This window comes from Giraffa tippelskirchi, chromosome X (genome assembly GCF_054371585.1).
Source record: "Giraffa tippelskirchi isolate mGirTip1 chromosome X, T2T-mGirTip1v1.2.pri, whole genome shotgun sequence".
NCBI lineage: Eukaryota > Metazoa > Chordata > Mammalia > Artiodactyla > Giraffidae > Giraffa > Giraffa tippelskirchi.
Genome location: NC_137289.1, coordinates 88,260,290 through 88,270,225, shown reverse-complemented (window position 1 = coordinate 88,270,225; position 9,936 = coordinate 88,260,290). Strand labels below are relative to the sequence as shown.

Here is a 9,936-nt window from a genome sequence, read left to right as displayed (position 1 = left end):
CAGGCATAGCTAGCATATTTTTGTGTTATTTTATCATTATCTGTATTAAGAGTACGTGTGTTTGTGCCTCGTGCTTCACTATTCCCCAGGGGCAGACTGTCTATTTCTTCAGCCCACATGTGCTGTCATATCTGCCTGATGTTGCCAGGGAAGATCAACTGGACACTAGGTCTGGACATTCTGGAGCCTACTCTGAGAGCAAATTGCATAACCACGTGCTTAACTATGTGAGCTATAGATTTAGCAGACTATGTGGGATGGTTGGGAACATTCAGGGTGATAAAAGAGATCTGGATGAGGATTTGGGAAGTCCCAGAGGCATTTATAGAAAACAAGTAGATTAGTTCTCTCTGGATCTAAATCCATTTATGACAAACAACTCGACTAACTGTACAACACTTGCTCATAGCCAAGACTGTTTTTGTAAGATGTTCATATTATTCTGTTGACTTTGCATACTGCTCTGTTATCCCTGAAGCTTTCACTGGGCTAGTGAGATGGTTGGTGGGGGGATTCAATTATCAAATGTCAAGTGAGGGTGCTGGAATTAGAAATTAATTTCTACATGGTTTGATTTGAGTACAGTCATTTCCCAGAAAGCTTTTCTATCAACCCTGTCTTTTCCATATGATAATCCATCTTTTAAGCCATATGGAAATCAGGAACAAGGAGACTGAACCTCAAAGGTAGGATATGTAAAGAGACCGACATAAGATCTTAGCATCATTCATTGACCTTTAGAGAGTGGGACACAATTGTCTTAGAGCTCCTGATGATATAATTTGTAGTATAGAAAATTGTGGCTTCCATTACTGTGTGCTAGAGTCTTGCACCGTCCAACACAGTAGCCAGTAGCCACTAGCCACGTGACCAAATTTAAATTGAAGTGAAGTTGCTCAGTTGTGTCTGACTCTTTGCAACCCCATGGACTATAGCCTAATAGGCTCCTCCATCCATGGAATTTTCCAGGCAAGAATACTGGAGTGGGTTGCCATTTCCTTCTCCAGGAGATCTTCCCAACCCAGGGATTGAACCTGGGTCTCCCGCGTTGTAGGCAGACGCTTTACCATCTGAGCCACCAGGGAAGCCACCAGGAAATGTTACCAACCTTAATTTTGAGATATATCAATATTCAGTGTTAAATATTAAGCCTGCTTTGTAATCAACCAGATAACTGTAATGTGACACTTATCTTTGCATAGAATGTCTTCAATAAAATCATTGCTTATGTCTATATTACTCATTATTTTTGTTTGTGTTTTTACCCAAACTTGTTTGTTGTATAATTTTATTACTAAAGAAAATAAGGATAATATGTATTTTAATGTATTTCCCAGTTATTTTAAACTCAAAAGCTTAAATGCTTATTTAATTTATGCTTTAGTGACTCAGTTAACACAGGAGTTGACAGATTGAATGTGCCTATCATGAGATACCAGTTGTAAAAATCAACATATTTGCAAAATATAAATCCCTTATGCGAGACATCAAAAGAGACACAGATAAATAGAACAGTATTATGGACTCTATGGGAGAGGGTGAGGGCGGGATGATATGGGAGAATGGCATTGAAGCAATGTAAATTATCATATGTGAAACACGAATTGCCAGCCCAGGTTCAATGCATGATACAGGGCGCTCGGGGCTGGTGCACGGGATGACCCGGAGGGATGGGATGGGGAGGGAGCTGGGAGGGGGGTTGTGGAAGGGGAAAACATGTACACCCATGGTGGATTCATGTCAATGTATGGCAAAACAAATACAATATTGTAAAGTTAAAAAATAGATAAATAAACTAATTAAAAAATATATATATAAATCCCTTTTTCTAATAGTGTCAGACTAGTCTCCCTATTGAAAACCAATTTCACTCTGAAACTCATTCTTTCTTCACAAAGGATTGTAGAATGCAGCAGATTGTGAATTGAATAAAAAAACTTTGATTAGATTTGGTATTTATCATTTCATTGAGTGTTAGTCAATCAGTTGTGCCTGACTCTTTGCAATCCCATGTGCCATAGCCCACCAGGCTCCTCTGTCCATGGAATTATTCAGGCAAGAATAGTGGAGTGGGTAGCCATTCCCTTCTTCAGGGGATCTTCCCAACCCAGGGACTGAACCTGGGTCTCCTACATTGCAGACAGATTGTTTACCATCTGAGCCACAAGGGAAATCCATTATTTCATTAACTCATGAAATATTTAAAGAAATATCCGTTTTCTTTGGTTATTAATAAGGATTTAGCAATCATAAAATGTGAATATATTTCTATATACACACATTTAAGTAATTGTGCATGTATATAATTATCTTTGTTAAATATGTGACAGTATATGAAATAAAATTTAACATAGCTTATATAAATTGTTTACTTCTCTAAATTACTTGAGGTTCTAATAAACTATCAGATTCACACTCTTTCTACATTGGTTGCCCAAATATTTTGTTCTCTAAATTTTAATTCTTTTAATTAAAAGAATTTAATTATTTTAATTTTAATTCTTTTAATTCTTTTAATTTAATTCTTTAATTTTTAAAGAATGAGTGAAATTACAGAACTATTTTTAGTCTTTAAATTTGAGCAACCTTAAAAATAATAAAATAAATATATATATACAATACTTTTGATTACTTTGAATTTTTCCTGTGCTCTTTGGAGAGCACAGTTCTCACAAATCATTACTTTAAAAGTCCATGTTCACAACAGTGTTACCACAATGCCACTTTCTGGTAATTCATCAAAAATTATACAGGTATAAAAATTATGGGATCACATAACTCCAAATTAAATTAAAACTTCAACTCCTCAATAACCTGGCCACATTTCAAGTGCTCAGTAGGCACATGTGGCTAATGGTTACTGTATCAAACAGAACAGATGTAGAACATGTCCATCAACACAGAAGTTTCTATTGTATAGCACTGTGAATCTAGACTCACAGGATGGTGATCTGAGGACCAAGCATCTCCGTATCTGCGTATAAAGTGACTTAAAAAAAATTTTTATGACAATATAGTTGATTTACAATGTTGTGTTAGTTTCAGGTGTATAGCAAAGTGAATCGGTTATACATATACATATATCCACTCGTTTTAGATTCTTTTCCCATATAGTCCATTACAGAGTATTGAATAGAGTTCCGTGTGCTATACAGTAAGTCCTTATTAGTTATCTATTTTATATAGGCTTCCCTCATAGCTCAGTTGGTAAAGGATCTGCCTGAAATGCAGGAGACCCCAGTTCAATTCCTGGGTCGGGAAGATCCTGTGGAGAAGAGAAAGGCTATTTTATATAGAGTGGTGTGTATGTGTAATTTCAATCTTCCAATTTATCCCTCTCCTCCCTTACCCCCTGGTAACCATAAATTTATTTTCTACATCTGTAACTTTATTTTGTTTTGAAGGTAAGTTCATTTGTAGCCTTTTTTTAGACTCCACAAACAAGCGATATCATATGATATTTGCCCTTCTCTGCCTGACTTACTTTACTCTGTATGACCATCTCTAGGTCCATCCATTTTGCTGAAAATGGCATTATTTCATTCTTTTTTATGGCAGAGTAAGCTGCGCGACTAAGCACAGCACAGCACAACATTCTATTGTATATATTTGCCATATCTTCTTTATCCATTCTTCTGTTGATGAACATTTAGGTTACTTCAGTGTCCTGGCTACTGTAAATAATGCTGAAGTAAACATTGGGGAGAATGTATTTTTTTCAAATAATGGTTTTCTCCAGATATATGCCCAGGAGTGGGACTGCTGGATCATCTGGTAGTTCTATTTTCAGTTTTTAAAGAAATCTTCATATTGTTCTCCATAGTGACTGTATCAGTTTACATTCCCACCAACAGTGTAGGAGTGTTCCTAAAGTGACTTATTTTTTTTTTTAATTTCAGTTTGTCTCTTTGCATTAATATGCTCAGTGCAGAGTGACACTGGGGAAACTGAGGCAATTTAGCAAAATTATTAACCTTCTTACCACGCACGCACACACACACACACACACACACACACAAAGATAAGAATTCTCCCTTATGGAATGGTTAAATGAAATGTGGCATATTCATTAAATGGAATACAATACAGCAGTTGAAGGGAATGAACTAGAGATATCAATAAGGCTAGATCTCAAAAACATTTTCATGTGAAAAAAAATTGCTGAATGTAATTATTCATTGCACACAAAACAATATTACATTCTTCCTATGTAAGAGTATTTTTTAAAACGTCTGGAAGAGTACATATCAAACCCATGACAGTGTTAACTTCAAGGAGGGAGGAAAGGTGAGTGAGATAAGGGACCAAAGGAATTTTTAGATTTTTCTGTAATGTTCTAAATTTTTAAAGAAAAATGTACTCATGTATTACTTGTGCAACTGCAAATATTAAAACAGGACACAGGGACTTCCCTGGTGGCCAGTGGTTAAGAATATGCCTCACAGTGCAGGAGACATGGGTTCAATCCCTGGTCAAGGAAACTAAGGTCCCACATGCTATGGGGGATCTAAGATTTCACATACCTCGGGGCAACTAGGTCAGTACTCCGCAACTAAGACCCAGACCCGCTGCAGCCAAATAAGTAAAATTTTTTAAAAGGACACAAATTTATATACATAACATGAATATAAATATGTAAAAATATGGTGTTGAAAAAAATAAGAGAAGTACTCAAAATTCTAATGATAGTTGTGTTAAGATGGTGAGTTTGTGGGAAATTATTTTCTTCTATTTCTCTATTAAAAAAATTTTTTTTTGTCTTGTGGCTGTAATGTTAATACAATAAAAAATTTAAATAAAAAATGAATCCACCTTTATGCTGCTGACATAATATTACTACAGATTAGATGTAGTTCTTAAGAGGCAATGGGCTCTGGTACACAATTAGTGCCAGAAATAACAGTTCAACATGATTTATGTAAAAAATTTCAATTGTCCTTGGTGACAGTCTCCAAGATTCAATTGGTCAATATAAAACCCCATTCTGCAGCTGATTCATACTGGCGGACACAGGGGATCCCTCAGTTCCTGAAAGCAGAGGGTCCATTGGAATATCTATGAGACTTTCCTTCTTATGCCCAGGCCGCCTGACTGGTTACAGGCCTTGAAAATTGTTCAGATCAAGAATACCTCCTCTATGGTGTGGAACTCAGTTCCAAAAGCTGCTTCCTAAGAAAAATCTGACTTCACCTGTACCCTACCTGCATGGTGATGTAAGGTAAACTTCCATGCAGGCAACAAAGCTGGTCAAGCTTCTCAACTTTCAAGCCAGAACGTTTACGTGTCACCCAACCACTTGTTCATTTGGCTTCCAAAACATGTGGATCCTGCCTCAGTCAACAACAGAGCATACCAACACTTCTAGCCTTCATCAGAGAATAAGTATAGCCAGCTTCTGAGGTCCTGTCAAAAGCCTGACTGTGAGAAGAGATATTTATGGAATATATTGTAAGGGACATTCTATCCATCCACTCCTTTAGGTGGCATTTTAAGTTGTGTCCTCAGATCAAGTTAGAGCACCAGAAGGTTACATGCCTGAACCATATTAGCTCGGCCCCTGCAGAAATGCTTTAATGTTATACCCTTGGCTTTTAGCCAGGACAGTTACAAGAAAGTAATATGAAAATCTCTTCTGTGTACATTACAAAACTGTTACTGAGGACATTGTCCCTTATGGTAAATCCCATATGAGAAATTTCTTATGGAATTTAGTGCCAGCGATGAACCATTATGTAGCTGTTAAAAATTGTAGTTCCGGAAGACTAAATATGAAAACGTGTTTATGATACGTTCATTGAAAAAAGCAACAACACAATATGGTACATGGAGTCTAACTGCTGCCATGTAAAATTATTTGTGTCTGTGGACAAGGATGGGAAACTTGAAAAAAGTTTTCATAAAATTTTAAAAGGCAAAGCTGAAAATTGTATGAGGGCAATAGGGTTACAATTTTTTTATTTTTTTCAAAAAATTTTGTTTGCTGGAGCGCTGTCTTTTCAAGTGAGGGAAAAAAGAATTTAGTGACGAAAATCTCTATCTCTCTTGAGGAATGGCCACGTGTCTTTCATTCTGATAACAAGAATTGTGTAATTTACTGTGTCTTCCCTGTTCCCCTAGGCAGCTCAGGAGATTAATTTAATGTTCAGTCATTGCACACTAGCTGCTTCATCCTCTACATGCCTCTGATGATCTAGTTCTATAATCTGATGACATTTGTACTGTTTTTTTCTGGTAAAGTGCCTCAAATTCCTTACAGAAAGAGCAAAACATAAAGCAGTTCCCTTAGTTTAAGAGTTATACACAAAGAAAATTGGAAAAATACAAGAAAGAAAAAAGAAAAAAAAAACACTGTTAACGCTTTTAAACATTTCTTCCTATTTTTTCTCAAAAAATTTTAAACAAAATTATGAGCATATAACATATAAAGTATCACATCTAGCTCTTTTCATAAAATTTTAAAATGCAAGCATCTTGGGGCTTCCCTGGCTGTCCAGTGGTTAAGACTCTACACTTCCACTGCAGAGGGCTCGGGTTCAATCCCTGGTTGGGGAAGTTCCACATGCTGTGAGGTGCAGCCAAAGAAAAAAATAAAAATAAAAAAGTTAAAAATTTAAAAAAATAAAATACAAGCATCTTTTTGTGTTTTGGACACTCTTCTGATAATAAGCCTAGTAAATGTCATGACATTTGAAGGTTGGAACCATAGAGGCCTACAGGACTGGTTAATAAGAAAGCTCAAAGATCAGTTCAAAGAGCCAGAATACTGATAGATGAAGCTTTGTGGACCTTATTCCTGCAGGGAACCAGGACAGAATTTGTGTGGGTGTGAAATGTAGGCTCAGGGCAGTCTAAAGCCAAAAGGTCAATCTGGAGTCTTGTACCCATCTTAAGCACCACAGAAAATAGTATTTTAGACCTAGGAGAGATTTTAGAGATCACCTAATACAAAATTCCCATTTTGCAAAAGAAAAAAACAAAGCCAAAGAGTTGAATTGATTTGTGCAGGCTCTGGAGTCAGATGGCCCGGATTTGCATCTCTGCTCTCTCACTTAGTAACTCTGGATCTTAAGTAGGTCCCTTTACCCTCTCTAAGACTCATTTTCCTCTGTAAAATGAAGATAGTAATGGTATTTCATTTACATGCTTATTCTGTGGATTAAACCAGATAATCCTTGTAAAGCACTTAGCACTGTGCCTAATACATAATAAAAACTCAATAGGGACTTGCCTGGTGGTCCAGTGATTAAGAATCTGCCTTTCAGTGCAGGGGGTGAAGGTTCCATCCCTGGTCAGGGAACTAAGATTTCACATGCCTCAGGGCAACTAAGCCCTCTTGCCACAACTAAGAGCCAATGAAGCCAAATAAATAAATGTAAAAAAAAAAAAACCCTAAAATTCAGTAAATGTTACTTTTAATAGTAGTGCAATTATTATCATTATTTAACTAGTTTGTGACAGAACTACAATGAGGACTCAATCTCCCAACTCAATCTAGAGCTCTGCTCACTACATCAGACTGACTTCCAGGGTTTGGAAAGGACTGAAAGCTGCCTCAGTCTTAATAGTAGTGCCAACTGAAGTCTACTTGGGGCTAAATCTTAGGATTTTAGTCTGGGGTGTACTTTATGCAAAAGCACGTAGCCTGGTGTCTGGAAATGTAGGCTCTTACGAAATGTTTATTAACTAAAAAGATTTTTAAAAACAACGACAGGGTTGGGAGTGTGTTGCTGGCTTCTAAGAGAAGAACATGAAATCTTTCACAGAAACACATAAAGAAGGACTTAGGGAAGAGGGTTACAAAAACATGTATGTTCCATACTCGTCCGTGAAGGCTGGGGACAAGTTGAGATTCTTTGAGCTTTCTCGTTATTTTTGTTAACCCCTGCATCTTTCTCTATAGTTAATAGCAAAAATCCCGTGCAAACCTTAGATAGGAGGGTTTTTTTTTTCAAAGCTGGGTATGGTAAGAAAGAAGTGAGAAAATGTCTATCTCAAGTCAGATGAATAAAGCCGGTTTGGCAGCAGGCTTGCGGGGGTGGCACCCAGGTAGAAGAGTGGGTGGTGGCGGTGAAAGAGGCAAGAGAGCCAAACCCTTTGACAGTCAGAGGGAAAAAACAAGTGGGTAAAGGGGAGCCAGTTGAGATCATCAATTTTGAGCTTGCAACTGGGAAAAAGGCCTTCCTCACCCATATCCTGCAATATTTCTGTTCATAGTTTATGACTACACCAGTTTTCTGGGGACCTGCTGTTGGTCCTCTTTTTTTTGTTTTATTGAAGTATAGTTGACTTACAATGTTGTGTTTAATTTCTGCAGTACAGCAAACTGACTCAGTTATACATGTGTCTATTTTTTTCATATTATTTTCTATTATGGTTTATCACAGGATATTAAATATTGTTCCCTGTGCTATGCAGTAGGTCCTTGTGGTTTATCCATCCTGCATATAGTAGCTTGCATCTGTGTTGGTCCTCTTTCCTGAAAGATGTCTCTTCTATTTTCCAAGGTTACCTTGTTAACTCTCTTTCTTGACTACTGTGTATTCCAACACTGCAACAGTAATAAAGTACATAACTCTGACATCTCTATATGCATGGTTTAAAGTCTCAGTGCTCTTACCATTCCATCGATCCTTCAGCTCACCCTCCTAAAGCATCTGGTCCTATGGTTTATGGTCATTTTTATCTGTCCAGAGTCCCAAGGTATACCCTCATCTTAACAGTCAATAAACATTTGTGGATTGATAGCAGAATTTGTACTCTAGTTGGGGAGAGAATATGCCCTCATGAAATGAAGAGCCATGTAACCACTAGCACAAAATGAAAGAATACAAACAGAGTTCATAGAGGCTTGGGAGATGCAGAGTTGTTGAGTGATCTGTCAGTTTGGGTTAGTTAGGGAAAGTTTCCAAGAGCATGTAAGTTTTGAGATTTGAATTTGAAATTTAAGGTGATGGACATGAGTTGGTGGAGAGGTGGACCTTTTCAAACAAATGCACAAAGGGAGACAATGCAAGATATAACTCAAGCCAGGACAAGTGCCTGCCCCACCTTGCCATTTCCCTGTCTCAGCAGCTCTGCATGGTCTGCCACCACAGCTGTTTCAGTTAGAAGAGAGCTCCTTGTGACCTAGTGCCCAAAAGGATCCCCCTTCTACCAAATTCACTGTTTGTGGAGCCCTTACCAAATACTCCAGGCATAGACAGGAAATGTGGGCAGTCATTGTGAGCAACTGTCTCCTATCTCTCTAGTCTGGACCTCAGGTGGGAATACACTGTCTTCTGTTTACCCTCTGCATGACAAATGCATGTTGGAGTAAAAGAAGGCAGAAATGTGTAGAACCAAATGGTTATGTTACCATGAGCAGACTAATATCACTTTGAAGGTCCAATGTGCTGTGGCCTCTGAAAAATTCTGGGTTGTATGGCTCTACAACCTTGATGGGAGGTAGGACTAGTCATCACAGTGCATGTATCAAGCCACACTGCCAATTGTGTAATGCTAGGCACTATACAGATAAGTTACATTATAGTCCCTATCCCTAGGAACTTTCTTTCTAAGGAAAAATGGGACATGGCCAGGTGTAAATAAATACGATACATTTATTAAAACGTTCTCAAATGTACGAGTGCAATGTCATTCGATTCCTGATCTCATTCATTCGACCAACGTTTATTGAATGTCTGCTGTGTGGGGTCGCAGAGATACATAAAACTTGTTTTTGCCTTCAAGGAGTTCACAGTTTAGTGGATGAGATAACCCAAAGCAAGTAATTACAATATAATATGGTTTATGCTGTATAACATAAGCCTGCACAAAATGCTTGGGAATGCTCCCAGAAAAGGGAGAACTAGTTGTACCTGAGGGAGACTAGGAAGGCTGAATAGGAGTTTTCCAGAATAAGAGACTTGGGGAAGGGATAATGAGAAGGAAGACATC

The 9,936-nt window shown here is 37.7% G+C and overlaps 1 non-coding gene across 1 annotated transcript; it reads right to left on the bottom strand.

Moving 5' to 3' along the window:
• Positions 1 to 1,013: 1,013 nt before the first annotated feature.
• Positions 1,014 to 1,085, bottom strand: TRNAC-ACA (transfer RNA cysteine (anticodon ACA)). The gene has a single exon. It is a non-coding gene; the product is annotated as a tRNA-Cys (tRNA).
• Positions 1,086 to 9,936: the final 8,851 nt, after the last annotated feature.